Source organism: Lytechinus pictus, chromosome 11 (genome assembly GCF_037042905.1).
Source record: "Lytechinus pictus isolate F3 Inbred chromosome 11, Lp3.0, whole genome shotgun sequence".
Lineage (NCBI taxonomy): Eukaryota > Metazoa > Echinodermata > Echinoidea > Temnopleuroida > Toxopneustidae > Lytechinus > Lytechinus pictus.
In genome coordinates, this window is record NC_087255.1 from 23068114 (window position 1) to 23085733 (window position 17620).

A 17620-nucleotide genomic window follows, 5' to 3' on the forward strand; every position below is an offset into this window, starting at 1 on the left:
TAAAAAAATGGAGAGTAGATATCCTAAGTTTAAAACAGCAAAATATGCCCTTCGAATAATCGGCTTCGAACAGGTCGCTAAACGTGTGGATTTTCGTGACGTCATGAAGTGGGATAGGGCAGAGAGCTTGAGTAGCTATTCACTTGTGTGTGTATGCTGGACATTACGAAGACTGATAATCATGACAACAGAAGAAAATCAAGAAAGTTTCCTCGATTCAGATTTACATATTTTTGTTTACCAATTAAACTATTTTGTCAATAACCTGTTGATAATGCTTGTTTTTGGTCTAGATCTAAATGTTGTTCGTTAATAGTTTGCTTGAAATCATTCTGCAAGCGTGCAATTCAGATATAATATGAAGTCTTATTTCAAAATCCTAAACACATTAATTTTAACATACAGCAATTTGGATAAATTCACGTAATCATCACTAAAGCTGTCATTAACGAGTTTGCCTTTTTTCTGATGATATACCATGGTCCAACGTAAAAGTGTTTAACTTGTACTGTTTATTGTGGTTTAAATATGTATATACTTTTATATATAAAATTAATTATGCTTATAATACTTTCGATTTGATGAAAATATATTTTGAAAGGTGAGGGTGCTTTGCGTGCATAAAATAATTGTTAAAATGATTATAATAAAATTATTTTGACGACCCTAAAATAAGATCTTGTGCACAGAAAATGACATTTTGTCAGCAAAAGCAAAATAATAAAAGATAAATCAATAAAGTAAAAAAAATATATATATATAAAGAAAACAATAACAGGTAGGATCACTCTTATTTTTGCAATTGAATATCTGTCGATGTTTATCCCATATTTTGTATATCATACTTTAACTTAAAATAACTTGATCGATATGTATATAGGTATTTAAGCCTTATTTCCATTTAATTCATTCTATTCGGGTATGTTTGTAGGTCTGATCATATAGGTCCATGGTCAGATAAATGCCAGCATGGATTAACCATGGATACTCGCACCAATCATGGACCTAGTTGTAGTAGGTCCATACACCAATAAAAAGAAACTAAAGATCGCCAGCTACGTCTCATTCGTTATCATTCTGTCTCTTCAAACATATAATAATAGCTCAGCGCACAGTGCATTCAAGGAATTGATTAGCCGTTGTAATTCAGATCTCAAAAGACTGCATTTTACTTTTTATTGATATATACAGTATATGTTTTTTTTTAGTTTTTTTTAAATCAAACAGTCATGTCGAATTAATGGAAAATTTGATCAGTGCCCAGACGAATTAGCATTATCTCAAAGAGCATTAGCGTATTTTATTAAAATCACTAAAGAGTGCTGAATATCGGGTATCATCTATTTTCTCATTTGACTTCCCTGATTTTAGTTCCAAATATTTTTTAAGTTGGTCGCAAGTCAGAAATTCAAAATTTGATCAATTTGTTATTTTACATGTATTTGGAGATAAAATGAAACGAAACCGGAGCTAAAGCCTTGATAATTGCCTACCGCTCTATTCACGAAAACGAATCATCATTTTTCAGTTGTATTTCATTAAAATCACTACAAAGAGTGCTGAATATCGGGTATATGTTATCTTCTCATGTAACTCCCGTGATTTTGTTCCAGTTTCGGTTCATTTTCCTCTATTTTATTAATCTAAAAATGAATAATTATAACAAACAATCAAACCTAAATATCTTGTCAAAGTCACTGTTCTCTAAACAATGAAAAAGAACTGAAACTGAAAATAAAATCTGTACATAAATCGTAATTGGCTTATCATTCCTTCACGAATACAAAATATTTCTGCAGTTGGTCGCAAGTCAGTAATTCAAAATTTGAACCATTTGTTATACTTACATTGTATTTGGAGATAAAATGAAACGAAACCGGAGCTAAAGCCTAAATAATAGCATACCGCTCTATCCGCGAAAACAAATAATTTTTCAGTTGATAACGCTTGGCCAATTCAAAAAGAGCATGTATTGTTCTCCTTCAAGCGAAACTAAAACTGAATCTTTTAAGGGGGTTGCAAGAAAAAAAACCCTGTTATCTTATTTCTATAAATGACACTTCCCTGATAAACTCGACCTTTAAATGACACCAAAAAGTTGGGAAACTATTTATGTTTAAGTGAGCATTGCCCACTCACATAAATGGTATGAACATTAGATTGGGGAGGTATAAGATATTATCTGGAGGAATAAGATACACGGTGTTCCGTGAAACCTACTACACTATTCTTCTTCGCCATGGAAACCTTCAGAAGTTACGCGAGGAAGAAGCTTTCCAATTTTTTTTTAGAGAGAGAGAGGAGTCCTTTGGAACTTGCAAAGTTAAAGGTGTTATGAAAAATTAACGATTGATTGTGATCAATCTCGATTTCTGAAGTTATGAAATGGAAATTTGATGCATAAAATGTGAACAGAAATTGACATTTTAATGTAGCATTTTAATATAAAATGTGGATCTCAGTCATGTACTCATCCCTCCTCACTCCCTCTCTCTCTTTCTCACATAAACACACACACCCTCACACTTCCTGGATGTATTCAAAACTCAACGTCCGAGTAACAGATGATTGATGGGTCAGTTTTTTATTGAATTAATACTAAAAAATTAATGATTTTGATTGATTTATAAAATTAATTGATTGAAATAGCTGAATAGTGAGTGATTATTATATTGATGAAATTGATTTATGAATTGATTTACTGATCAAGGGTTGATGAAAATGATTGATAGCCGAAAGTTGATGCCCTGTGGAGCCGTGTTATGTGCAAACGCCAGGATATGTGCAAACAAAGGTATATGTGCAAAATTTCGCCGGGATTTGTACAAACGCCACGCCGGGAAATGTGCTAATCTGTCAAAATTGATCAACGGCATATGTGCAAATGTGACGACGGGATATGTGCAAATGAACAATTTTCACGGAAAATGTGCACACCTCCGGGATATGTGCAAATCACTGTTTTTATCAATATTAAGGCTATTTCTCATGAAATGTTTCATAACATTACTGTTAAAATGAGAAACATGCCTGCATAAGGGAGAAGCTACAGTGCCATCGGCAATGAAACGCTTTTCAGAGAGGCGGCGGGGGGGGGGGCCAGACTGAAATTTAAGGGACACTCAATTTCGAACACTGCCTGAGGCGCTTTCAAGGCGAATGGGGCACACGAGTATTTTTTTTGTCATTCGGGCGAGAGATGTTATACCCACAATGTAATAACACCCTCAAACGTATAACACATTACACACAAAACCATCTTCCAAACTAATAGTCTATAATAAAGATATATGTATAATATACACATAATTACACTGTATACTCATATGCTACATTACAGGGTCTTAATATTGAAGATGACGGGATTGAAGTTTCGAAGATTCTTGATTTTTTTCAACTAACTGGGAATACACTCTATATCCATATGCTGGGCGTTGTGGCGTGCGGCTGTAATCCAAGCTGTGGGGAAGTTACAAATTGATGCAGAGGTTCGAGGTTCGAGCCCTGGTCACGTCTTTCGGATGGTGACGTTAAAGGTCGGTCCCAGACGTAAATAATCATATCTGATTGATACACGTCTGACAAAACTCAAATACACACACACACACATGCTTGATTACATGGCAATGGTTTGGAAGATGGTGAGGTCTAAGTTTTAAAGTTTATATACATTTTTTTTATTCACCGGGTTATGTTCCCTTGCTTTATAACAGAGTCTTGGTTTGGGGTATTAATTATGAAGGTTTTTAATCACAGGTCTGGAGTAAAGACTACACTCTCAGTATCCATCTTTTTTCACAGGAACTAGACTGTGGGGTCTTGAAGATTTGTTTAAATAAACGGGACTAGAAAATTGAGAATACGTTATATACACGTTTTTTTATTACAGAGTCTTAGTAGTGGAAGATGGCGGGGATTTAATAGTTTTAAATTTGTTTAATCACCCGGTCTGGAGTAAGAGACTACACTTTATACTCCACAGGAATGAGACGGTGAGGTCTTAAATTTGATTTTTGTTTTTATTATTGATATAACAGGGTCTTGGGTGAAGACTACATTCTATATTCATTTTTACAGGGTCTTAATTTGGTAGACGGTGAGGTGTTGCAGTTTTTAAATATTTTTTGAAACACTATGCTCTTTACTTATGATTTAGTATAGGATCTTATTTTAGAAGGATCTTCAAATTGTTAAATAACCGGGTCTGGAGCATTAAAAGACTATACTCTATATCCATGTTTTTCCAAACGATAGCCTGGATAATGGGTCTTAGTTTTTAAGATTCTTAAATTTTTTTATATAACCGAGTCTCGAGTAAAGACCACTCTGGTATAACCAATTACATCGGAAACATTTTACGTATCGGTGGTAGGTTAATCAGTCATAGTGGCTGACATTATATAGACGACATATATTACTCTCGGGCCTTTTTATCAAAGTGGAGACAATGGTAGAGTGGGGATTCGAACTCACAGCCTTGCGGTTATGAGCCCAGTGCTCTAACCACTAGACCACACGACCTCTAGTGGATGGAGTGCATGACGTCACCAGTCTCCTTATTTGCATACCGACCAGGATGTGCATATAATTGTTTTGTGAAATTAAGCAAAACTTTTTCATTCATTTCATTTATTTTCCATTTCCAACAATTATTTACAATAAGTTTTGCTACATACATCTTGATATAATTATAATCAATAAAACAAGGAAACTTATTATGTATATCAATCAAGACAACCATGTATCAGGTCGAAAACAGAGGAAGCTGCTAAAAAGCGAAGCTTGTAGATTGCAGCCTTCGATTACATATTCGTATGAACAATATAAACAAAACACAAATACAACATGGTAGAAATTTGAGCATGAATCCATTTGAATGTATAGATTTAAAAAAAAGAAAAAAAGAAATAGAAAATGAAAAAAAGCGAGATCAATAGTCTCCAGATTCTTGCCCCGGCCGGTACTCACAGCGAATATTACGGATCAACAGGAAAACGAAAAATATCATAAGTCACGGTTCGTAATGCTGAGTATATATATGAACAAAATATAAACTATGAGTGATGAAGAGTTAAATAAACTAACGAGTATCTTGGAGAAACCTTTTAATTTAAATTTAAAAGAATTTAGGCTTGGGGAATCTTTGATAGTGCTTGAAATGTCATAACTTTTTTTTTTTACATCCGATTTTTGGTGAAAATTTCAGTGTTATGCTTGTTGGATTTTTCTTCTTTTATTCAAATCAACCTTTTCTAGGGGTGGACTTGTCCTTTGATTAACAGTGTGTTCAGACGGCGAACATGAGGGCAGTCCAAGCGGTGACATGACAGTTTGCTTAGACGACAATTTCTCCGCTGTAAATTACACACATGCACGAATGGAATGACCAACTTCAACCCTAAACCTTCATCAAACCCCATTTCAATCTAACCCTACCCATAGGCCTGTATCTTAGACGAAATAAAACCCGGAACAATATTGTCGCCAGTCACCAGTTCGGGCATGCAGTGGTCGAGCTATAAATAACCAAAACCGCCATTTTCATAAAACAAATTTTGATAGGGAATAATTTTTTCTAATAAATTAAACTTTAAATTAATTTGACATGAGAAATCCAGCTTTTACTTGCGAAACTGCAAGTTTCACCCAAAACGAGTAACATTTCGTCATGAAGAACTGTATTTTCATCATGTTCATGCCATAACACTAATCACATGACCCCTTTCAGTGATCATTCATTTATGTATTGACGTTCCATCCGTATCATCGAGATTGTGAACTCATTTGTTTGGGGAAAATGGCAAAAAATGTACAAACATTTCTGAAGAACTTGTACTATAATTGTTGGGATTTTCTTTGTAAAGGAACACCTTTGTGGATATTACCTTTGTATTCAAAATGCATACCAATTTCATGAATACGGGCTTTCTCTTTCGGGTTAAACTGCTGTCATGCTTTTGAACGGCATAAAGTAAGTTGCACCCAAGGGGCGGTTTTACAGGGAGCTCCGCCTTTTTTATAGCCAATCAGAAAATGAAATAACAAGGTATCAAGTTGGGCGCTTCCATTTTCAAATTTGGGGGTCATTTATTTGATACAGAAGTACATGATCTTGGCATTTTCATTCTTCTTATTATTCTTCTTCTGTATCCTTCATCCGTTGTTTCTGAGATCCACAGAGTATAGAGCTGTACTTAATTTGAATGTAATGTAGACATCTAGTCCAGAAAATGTTTAGTTGCAATGCATTAAGGCCGTGTGAGAAAGAGGCATTTTGTGCAAGAATTGTAGAATAAGTAGGTTCAGGGTATTTATTGCTTGGTGGGGAAGGGATAGGTCCGGTAGGAGAGGAGAACGGACATGGTAAATTGTAATGGGTAATGATCACTGAAGGATTCTGTAAAATTAGATAACTCGTCTTCTCCTGCAATAGGAATTATGTAATGTTACAGAATACTATAGTGATCATTACCCATTGCAATTTCATTCATTCTACATGACAAAAAAAGAGCGTAATAGTAGACTTGTTAAGAGGTTGAACGCTGCATTTTTTTAGTACAAAATTGTCCCACTTGACACAAATGTTCCTTGAGTCAAAAGAAAAAGATTCATCCAAAGAGACACGCTGTATCTATGCAAATAAGCAAGTAATTTGCATATTATGTCGATATAGTGAAAACAAGTATTTAAGAATATAAATTTAACCAGAACTGCCCTAAAATTGGAAATAAAGACTTAGGGTAAGACAGGGAAAAAAATTGTCATAAAATCATTGGGATATCCTTGTTTATTATTACCTAATTTACATGAATTATGCAAATTGTAATTTAAAACAGAGTATTTTTTCATGAACCCTGAACTGTTTTATAATAATGCACAATGTCAACATTCTACAGGAAAGAGAATATATTAGCGAAAACATAGATATGTTTCATGACAGTATTAGTGTCTTAATTTGCTTAGAAAGAGGGAAAATATGTCAAAATGTATTACGTGATATTGCGCTAAAACGAGGCAAAAACAAACCTCTATGTCACAGTCACACTCACGAATCCGCTATAAAGCGATCAATGGTATGTCATTCGAGATAACACAATCCCAACACAACAGCTTCCATCGGCTTCTCGTATCGATTTTATTGGTGTGTCTGCCACAACGTAATATATGGTATATACGGGCAAAATGCATTTCGGTATCGGTAAAACACCATTTGTTTTATTTGTTTCTAGTTTGTTTCTCTTGGAAAATTTAGAGGAAACCTTGCTTTGTAGGTTACTTTAATGAAGCTCTGGCACATCAAAAATATAAACACATGAGTCATGACGAATGTACCCCCACCTAAATCCATATTTTAATTTTATTAAAATATCTATCTTTTGGAGACCCCGAAGTGGCAAATCTGCATTCCCGCTACTTTACAAAGTCAGTTTGAGATGTATTATCGACTTGGAAAAGACAGATGTATGAGACATCAGTCAACATGTTTCCTGAAGAAAGTTTTTGGTTTATTTAAGCCTACGCCCACGGCAGCCCACCGAATTTACTCCCACCCCTCTCCGTATTTCGACACTATATAAAAATATCGTGTTTTAAAGCCAAAGGCAAGGCAAATGGCGTTTTTGGTAAAGCAACTTTTATATTTAGGGAACCTCTTTTATTTAGAGGGGATATTGTTCTGCAGTTTGTAATAATGCTCTAGCACAGTAGATGCTATAACCCAACAGGAGCATGCCTAGGATACCCTTTCCCCTTTTTGTTTTATGTATTTAAAAATAATTTATTGTCTTTAGAACTCCAAAAAGATTACTTTTGTTTGTATTGATATCTTGGAATAGATTGAGGAGAAAATACTCTACAAGTAACATGTAGAGGAGCTGCGGTACATTGAAGAACAGCCACACGTAAGCTCTAAACTACTCAAACCCCTTTATTGATTCCACTCTATGTTGAAATAAAATATTTTTAGTGCCCCATCGGGAGAAAGATGCATTTCTACTACACAGTAAAGCCGCTTTACATTCTCCTCTTGGAAAAAAAACAACAACAGAGAAGGCATTGTTTTATATCGCATGGAAATAAGTCCCTATATACATGACGGGGCCTGTCGAAGTTGCCCCACCCTTTATTTTGTTTTGACAATATATATTGAAAATATCGTCTAAATGAAGCCCTCGTCTGGAAAAGGGCACTTATTAACAGCAGCATCTATATAGAGGAGGCCCTGGCACTGGGAAGCGTGGGTTGAAGCATCCGCAATATTTTCGGGGGGGGGTGCTGCGTGTATTATTCTTCATAGACAGCACCCCCTGGAATTCCGGCAGATGTGACAAAACGAAAACAAATTACCAAAATAACCTTCATTTTGTAGCGCAATCCTTTTTGTTTCTTTGCTTGTTAAATTTATTGGGACCAAAATGACCTTCATTTTATATTGAACCTTTTTTTGCTTTTCAAATTTACATCAGCACCCCCTGTAAAAATCGTTCACAGTGCCCATGCAGGAGGAGGCATTGTTCTAGTGCACAGGCTATATAAATAAGAAATTCAGGCAAATTAAAGCCTACTTCTAAGGGGGCTATTTCCCCATCCCTTTCCATATTTTGACAATATTGAAATATTGTATGTGTTTGTAGCCCCCACGGTGGCAAAAAGGCGTCTTTAACACCTAGTAAAGCAAAGTTTAGTTTTATGGAACCTCTGTTTGATAGATAGAGGAGACGTTGCTCTGTCGATTTCATGTTATTAAGTTCATTAGATCCTATATTCCACAAAGGAGCCTGCCTGTCGAAAGTATCACATCTCATTCCGCATTGAATCTATGTTTGAACTAGCGTCCTTTTAGAACTCTCAATTGGGACAAAACGTCATTTTTTCTACATGGAAAAGCCACTTCCATTTATTTATTGATTTTTTTAACATAGAGGGGACACTCTGCCTGTCTGCCAAGTTACAGGTAGAGAAAATCCGGCACTTTGAAGCATATCCAACATTGTGTGCCTGTCGAAGTACCCCCTCCCCACAATTCTACATATTATTTTAGGTAAATATAGGACGAATCATTTCACAAGTTGCATGTAGAAAATTCATGGTACAGAGCGTACCTTCATGGTTCCCCACTCCTTTTCATACTGCACTTTTTAAACCCCCTTTGGGGCCAAAAACATTCCTCTTACTTTTTAATATTTACCATGGCTAGCTAATGTATAGTAAAGGCACCTTTTCCAAAGGAAAATCTTCATATTTTGTATTACATTACAAGAAGATAGTGGAAAATGTATTAATACCCATCTAAATGAAATAATACATGTTACGAACAATAATATATTTTTATGCTTGATCGTGTACTAGAAATGCCATGGGGGCTCCCATTGGGAAAGGCTTTGATGTTCCAAATGTTATCTAATGTAACCACTGGTTACATGCTCTACTGGTTACTAACCAGTAGAGTAGGGTCTTCTATTTCTTATCCAAGAGAACATTAAGTATTGAAGTGGTTTTACAGTGCAGCAGAATTTGCAGAAATGTAATTAATAAGATAATTAGTCGTGCAACTTTTTATAGGTTTCGATGGGGAGAGGATTTAATTTGTCAGGATTTTTCTTCACTTAATCCTTATGCCTCCTTTATCTTAGAACGTTAATGAAAATAGAAGCTGATTTAATTTTCAGCAAAAGCGCCCCTTTTACAGAAGGGGCGTTATCAAAAGGATATTTTAAATAGAATAATATAGTCTAAGGAAAGTGATGGGGCCACTTTGACAAGCAACGTAAAATAGTATAGGGTATAGGCTTCAATGTACCAGGACGTCTTTTAATGCAACCTTTAGAACAATGTATCCTCTGTCTTTTTCAAAAGATCGGTGGAAATTATAGCGATAATTTCGAATAAAAATTATATAACTCTTGATATTGAGAAAGGGGTGTGGAGTACCTTCGAGAGGCTCCCATGAGGTTAGGCTTTGGATACCAGAACGTCATTGCATGTAAAATGCATAGCATTTTTTTATTTTTCTCCATGCATAACAAGAAATAAATTGACTGAATATAATGTTACATATAATACAAAGTAGGAACTATTAAAGCATAAACAAGAAAATGTTTGAGGTGCAGAGTTCCTTGAATAACATCGTATGTAAGTAATTCATTTGACTAAACATGGCTCAAAATACGCATTCACAGAAACCAGAACAAAAATTAATTCAATACTAAAACTACAATAATACCCTTTTCCGTCTTTTTATAATTTTACCGAGAGCAGAGGAGGTTTCATAAATATAATAGTTGTTTTGCTAATTGTGGCATCGCAGCATTTAGGAAAATGTAAAAGTTTCAGACTATGAACTGAATATAATGTTACATATAATACAAAGTAGGAACTATTAAAGCATAAACAAGAAAATGTTTGAAGTGCAGAGTTTCTTAAATAACATCGTATGTAAGTAATTCATTTGACTAAACATGGCTCAAAATACGCATTCACAGAAACCAGAACAAAAATTAATTCAATACTAAAACTACAATAATACCCTTTTCCGTCTTTTTCTAATTTTTTCCAAGAGCAGAGGAGGTTTCATAAATATAAAAGTTGTTTTGCTAATTGTGGCATCGAAGCATTTAGGAAAATATAAAAGTTTCAGACTATGAACTCTAAAACTCTAAAATTTTCTTTAACTGTGGGACCAATTTTTGTAAATATGATCCCATGTATATGTTAGAAGAGAATCAATTTAGTTGATACAAGCAATTAAATAACACTGTCTGGAACTATATAATTATACCAATTGTAATAAGCATGATATGAAAAGTTATAGTTCTACACCCAACAAACTATTTCTATCTGTATTTACTTGTCTCTTCATGTCATATTGAACTTTTGTTTTAATTGTGCCAGAATTTTGATTGGGAATCAGGTATTAACTGCGAAAATTAGCCATTTTATGTTTGCATAATTTGCATAATATGTGATAATTTATGCATAATTTATACATAATTTATGCAAATTAGACGACAATATGGATGCATAAACGGCTCGTTGGTAAATGTTTTCTTTTACTCCATCCATACAACGTTAGTACTGATTAAAATGCCTCATTTTTTACACTACTCATGGAATTAGTATAGGTAAACTCATTAATACGTATTTATGGTAATAAGTGGTCAATTGATGTAGTGAATTATTTGTGCCCGAATACTTTATAATAATCATATTTAACACATATATAATTATTTATTAAGTTTAGATCATTCAAAATCACACAAAAGCTTAATATAGTACTAATTTGCATAATTTATGCAAATTATGCACTGAATATCACAAACAAATGAATTTAACGCAAATATTGAATATTACACTGATATAGTTTTCTCATGTATAGTTTCTTTTCCTTTCATCATCATTAGATTGTCACGAGTAAGACATGTTTTACTATTAAAGCGGTTTTTCTAATGTTTAGAGCATTTTGCAGTTTAATGCATAAATTATGGTAGTTAGGGATTATTTGCATATTTTAAAAAAGTATATCTTTCCCAGACCCTAAGACACATTTCTACTATTCATTATTTACATACCACATTTATTGATACTTTTATTCAATTCAGATTATCCAGAATCATTTGAAAAAGGGGCACTTTTGATTGAAAATGTGTATAATTTATGCAAATTAGGTAATGAAATGTATGGTTACTGCATTTTTTTTTTCATTAGTTTTCTTTTGCTACTTCCACAAACGCTTTGCATCAAATTTGACATTTCTATGAAGTAGCTTTACAGTTTTACAAGTGTTTTTAGTAAATTACTCATTTTAGAGGCTAATTTACATAATTTATGCTAATTAGGGTTATTTTGCATAGATGCAGGGTGTCTCTTTGGATAAAAAGTTTCCAATGGGTTAAAGGAATATACATGCCAAGAGGCACATTTGTACTAAAAAAATGCAGCTTTCACCCCTTTTTTTGCAGTTAAAAAGTCTACTATATAGGTAAAAGTCTTACCTAAGCCTTATTTCCATTCAATTTATTTAATTCTATTCGGGTATGTAGGTCTGATAAATGCCAGCATGGCTCAACACCCGCACCAATAAAAGGAAACTAAAGATCGCCATCTACGTCTCATGCGTTATCATTCTGTCTCAAGAGGTATCACGGGCCTAATTCATTTCCCATATAGACTCGTGTGTTAAAGTGGCACTTTAAAAAATTCATAAAAAATAAGGAGGAAATTCGAGGGTTGAATGTTTACTACCAGTGGACAGGATATATGTCTGACATTCCATATCTGACCATAAAAGGGTACCTCGACCGGCTCATCTTAAAAATAAATCGGAATTTATGAAGACTACACCTGACAGGATCAAATTCATCCATAGAGAGCGTTATTAGTATATATCTCTATGAATTCATCAGTTGAGAGAGTAAAATGGCCCTAATTTTTCCGCCAGTAAAAAAAATAGTTCCAAAGTAGTGATATATCTTTCCAATTTAGAAAAAGGAAGTTCAGTAGGTACCCTCCCTAGAATCAGTGTTAGATTGTCAATCATATTCATTTATTTTTGTCAATCAGCAATATCAAATTTAAAAATATTGAGCTATGGGTTGGCTCGAATGAATATCTCTGGCGCTGCACAGCGGCTGCCGGGCCCACGATCAACTGGGCAAAGCAAATTTTCGGAGTATTTCATTTCATGTCTATTTCGAACAATAAATTATGGATTTTCATTTTTTTTTTCAGTTGTAGTGAGGCCTGTGTGATCTCAAACATAATAATAGCTCAGCGCACAGTGCATTCAAGGAATTGATTAGCCGTTGTAATTCAGATCCCCGGTTCAGTTCCCAACAGACTGCATTATACTGTACTCTTATGTATACAGTATATCCTTTTGTGTTTAAAATTTGTTGAATCAAACAGTCATGTCGAATTAATGGAAAATTTGATTAGTGCCCAGACGAATGAGCATTATCTCAAAGAGCAGAAGCGTATTTTATTAAAATCACTAAAGAGTGCTGAATATCGGGTATCATCTATTTTCTCATTTGACTCCCCTGATTTTAGTTTCAAATATTTTTGCAGTTTGTCGCAAGTCAGAAATTCAAAATTTGATTAATTTTTTATTTTTATATGTATTTGGAGATAAAATGAAACGAAACCGGAGCTAAAGCCTTGATAATTGCCTACCGCTCTATTCACGAAAACGAATCATCATTTTTCAGTTGTATTTCATTTAAATCACTACAAAGAGTGCTAAATATCGGGTATAATTTATCTTCTCATGTAACTCCCATGATTTTGTTCCAGTTTTGGTTCATTATCCTCTATTTTATTAATCTAAAAATGAATAATTATAACAAACAATCAAAACTAAATATCTTGTCAAAGTCACTGTTCTCTAAACAATGAAAAAGAAATGAAACTGAAAATAAAATCTGTACACTCTTAAAAACGTTGGGCAACATACGGTCCACACAACAATTGGTTAAAACTTTATCAAATTCTGAGTAGCTTTAAACCAATAATGTGTGCTTTTGGTGAAAACTACACAGTATTGGTTGAAAACTACCCAGAGTTGGATAATGTTTTAACCAATTGTTGTGTGGACCGTATGTTGCCCAACGTTTTTAAGAGTGTACATGAATCGTAATTGGCTTATCATTCCTTCACGAATACAAAATATTTCTGCAGTTGGTCGCAAGTCAGTAATTCAAAATTTGAACCATTTGTTATACTTACATTGTATTTGGAGATAAAATGAAACGAAACCGGAGCTAAAGCCTAAATAATAGCATACCGCTCTATCCACGAAAACAAATCATTTTTCAGTTGATAACGCTTGGCAAATTCAAAAAGAGCATGTATTGTTCTCCTTCAAGCGAAACTAAAACTGAATCTTTTAAGGGGGTTGCAAGAAAAAAAACCCTGTTATCTTATTTCTATAAATGACACTTCCCTGATAAACTCGACCTTTAAATGACACCAAAAAGTTGGGAAACTATTTATGTTTAAGTGAGCATTGCCCACTCACATAAATGGTATGAACATTATAATTGGGGAGGTATAAGATATTATCTGGAGGAATAAGATACACGGTGTTCCGTGAAACCTACTACACTATTCTTCTTCGCCATGGAAACCTTCAGAAGTTACGCGAGGAATAAGCTTTCCAATTTTTTTTAGAGAGAGAGAGGAGTCCTTTGGAACTTGCAAAGTTAAAGGTGTTATGAAAAATTAACGATTGATTGTGATCAATCTCGATTTCTGAAGTTATTAAATGGAAATTTGATGCATAATATGTGAACAGAAATTGACATTTTAATGTAGCATTTTAATATAAAATGTGGATCTCAGTCATGTACTCATCCCTCCTCACTCTCTCTCCCTCTCTCTCTTTCTCACATAAACACACACACCCTCACACTTCCTGGATGTATTCAAAACTCAACGTCCGAGTAACAGATGATTGATGGGTCAGTTTTTTATTGAATTAATACTAAAAAATGAATGATTTTGATTGATTTATAAAATTAATTGATTGAAATAGCTGAATAGTGAGTGACTATTATATTGATGAAATTGATTTATGAATTGATTTACTGATCAAGGGTTGATGAAAATGATTGATAGCCGAAAGTTGATGCCCTGTGGAGCCGTGTTATGTGCAAACGCCAGGATATGTGCAAACAAAGGTATATGTGCAAAATTTCGCCGGGATTTGTGCAAACGCCACGCCGGGAAATGTGCTAATCTGTCAAAATTGATCAACGGCATATGTGCAAATGTGACGACGGGATATGTGCAAATGAACAATTTTCACGGAAAATGTGCACACCTCCGGGATATGTGCAAATCACTGTTTTTATCAATATTAAGGCTATTTCTCATGAAATGTTTCATAACATTACTGTTAAAATGAGAAACATGCCTGCATAAGGGATAAGCTACAGTGCCATCGGCAATGAAACGCTTTTCAGAGAGGCGGCGGGGGGGGGGGGGGGGGGGCAGACTGAAATTTAAGGGACACTCAATTTCGAACACTGCCTGAGGCGCTTTCAAGGCGAATGGGGCACACGAGTATTTTTTTTTGTCATTCGGGCGAGAGATGTTATACCCACAATGTAATAACACCCTCAAACGTATAACACATTACACACAAAACCATCTTCCAAACTAATAGTCTATAATAAAGATATATGTATAATATACACATAATTACACTGTATACTCATATGCTACATTACAGGGTCTTAATATTGAAGATGACGGGATTGAAGTTTCGAAGATTCTTGATTTTTTTCAACTAACTGGGTCTGGAGAAAAGAATACACTCTATATCCATATGCTGGGCGTTGTGGCGTGCGGCTGTAATCCAAGCTGTGGGGAAGTTACAAATTGATGCAGAGGTTCGAGGTTCGAGCCCTGGTCACGTCTTTCGGATGGTGACGTTAAAGGTCGGTCCCAGACGTAAATAATCATATCTGATTGATACACGTCTGACAAAACTCAAATACACACACACACACATGCTTGATTACATGGCAATGGTTTGGAAGATGGTGAGGTCTAAGTTTTAAAGTTTATTTACATTTTTTTATTCACCGGGTTATGTACCCTTGCTTTATAACAGAGTCTTGGTTTGGGGTATTAATTATGAAGGTTTTTAATCACAGGTCTGGAGTAAAGACTACACTCTCAGTATCCATCTTTTTTCACAGGAATTAGACTGTGGGGTCTTGAAGATTTGTTTAAATAAACGGGACTAGAAAATTGAGAATACGTTATATACACGTTTTTTATTACAGAGTCTTAGTAGTGGAAGATGGCGGGGATTTAATAGTTTTAAATTTGTTTAATCACCCGGTCTGGAGAAAGAGACTACACTTTATACTCCACAGGAATGAGACGGTGAGGTCTTAAATTTGATTTTTGTTTTTATTATTGATATAACAGGGTCTTGGGTGAAGACTACATTCTATATTCATTTTTACAGGGTCTTAATTTGGTAGACGGTGAGGTGTTGCAGTTTTTAAATATTTTTTGAAACACTATGCTCTTTACTTATGATTTAGTACAGGTTCTTATTTTAGAAGGATCTTCAAATTGTTAAATAACCGGGTCTGGAGCATTAAAAGACTATACTCTATATCCATGTTTTTTCCAAACGATAGCCTGGATAATGGGTCTTAGTTTTTAAGATTCTTAACAATTTTTATATAACCGAGTCTCCAGTAAAGACCACACACTCTCTCTCTATCTCTCTCTCTCTCTCTCTCTCTATATATATATATATATATACACACACACACACATAAATATATATATATATATATGTTTATATATATAAACACCGAAATCTCGCCTGCTACATAATAGCATCCTGTTCATGTCCATCTTCTCTTTATTAAGAACATGTTTGGTGTGGACATCTTCACAATGGCAATTCGACTAAAATTTTGTGTCACAGAAGTAGAATTTTCCCCTTGGCGCACTGAATATATACCTTAGAACACATATTCATAGCCATCGCAATGATTACATACGAACTCGTTGTCCATGATGTATTTTATGGAACATCTATGAAAAAGGCACCTAATCTGTGAATAGAATCGATAAAAGAGACTATTTAAGTAAAATATGTAGTAATATAACTGGGGAGTTGAATTATGTGATATCATACATGTTGGTCGCGTTGCCACTGAGATGATACCCTCACGTCTTAGTAATCTCAACATTCAATGCTCATAACTTTCTTGTTATATTCGTTTAATATTTCTAAAACTTTCATTGATTGGTTTCTTTCTCCTTTTTCTGTTTTTATGCAAGCTGAAATGCTCCAAGGGTTTCATTCTCTTTTAAAGGTCACGTCCACTCTAGAAAATGTTGATTTGAATAAATGGAAAAGAAAGTTGTGACATTTTAAAGTTTCGCTTATTTGTCACAAAACAGTGATATGCACCATTTGGGGACATGCAAAAATGAGACAGTCGATGATGTCATCCACTCACTATTTCTTTTGTTTCTTATTTTTTTAAATTATACAATATTTCATTTTTTACAGATTTGACAATAAGGACCAACTTGACTGATCCATACAATGCCAATTCCACATGTTCAGGGAGGAATTAATCGTGGTTTCACTTGACAATGAGGAGAAAATTATAATGTTTCATATAATAAAGTACAAAATAAATAGTGAATTTATGTTTCTGTGTATGGTAACTCCTTTAGGAACTCGGTAGGACAGCTTTATACTGGTAAACGCAAAGCTGGTATAACCAATTACCTCGGAAACATTTTACGTATCGGTGGTAGGTTAATCAGTCATATAGGCTAACCTTATATAGACGACAGATATTACTCTCGGGCCTTTTTATCAAAGTGGAGACAATGGTAGAGTGGGGATTCAAACTCACAACCTTGCGATTATGAGCCCAGTGCTCTAACCACTAGACCACACGACCTCTAGTGGATGGAGTGCATGACGTCATCAGTCTCCTTATTTGCATACCGACCAGGATGTGCATATAATTGTTTTGTGAAATTAAGCAAAACTTTTTCATTCATTTCATTTATTTTCCATTTCCAACAATTATTTACAATAAGTTTTGCTACATACATCTTGATATAATTATAA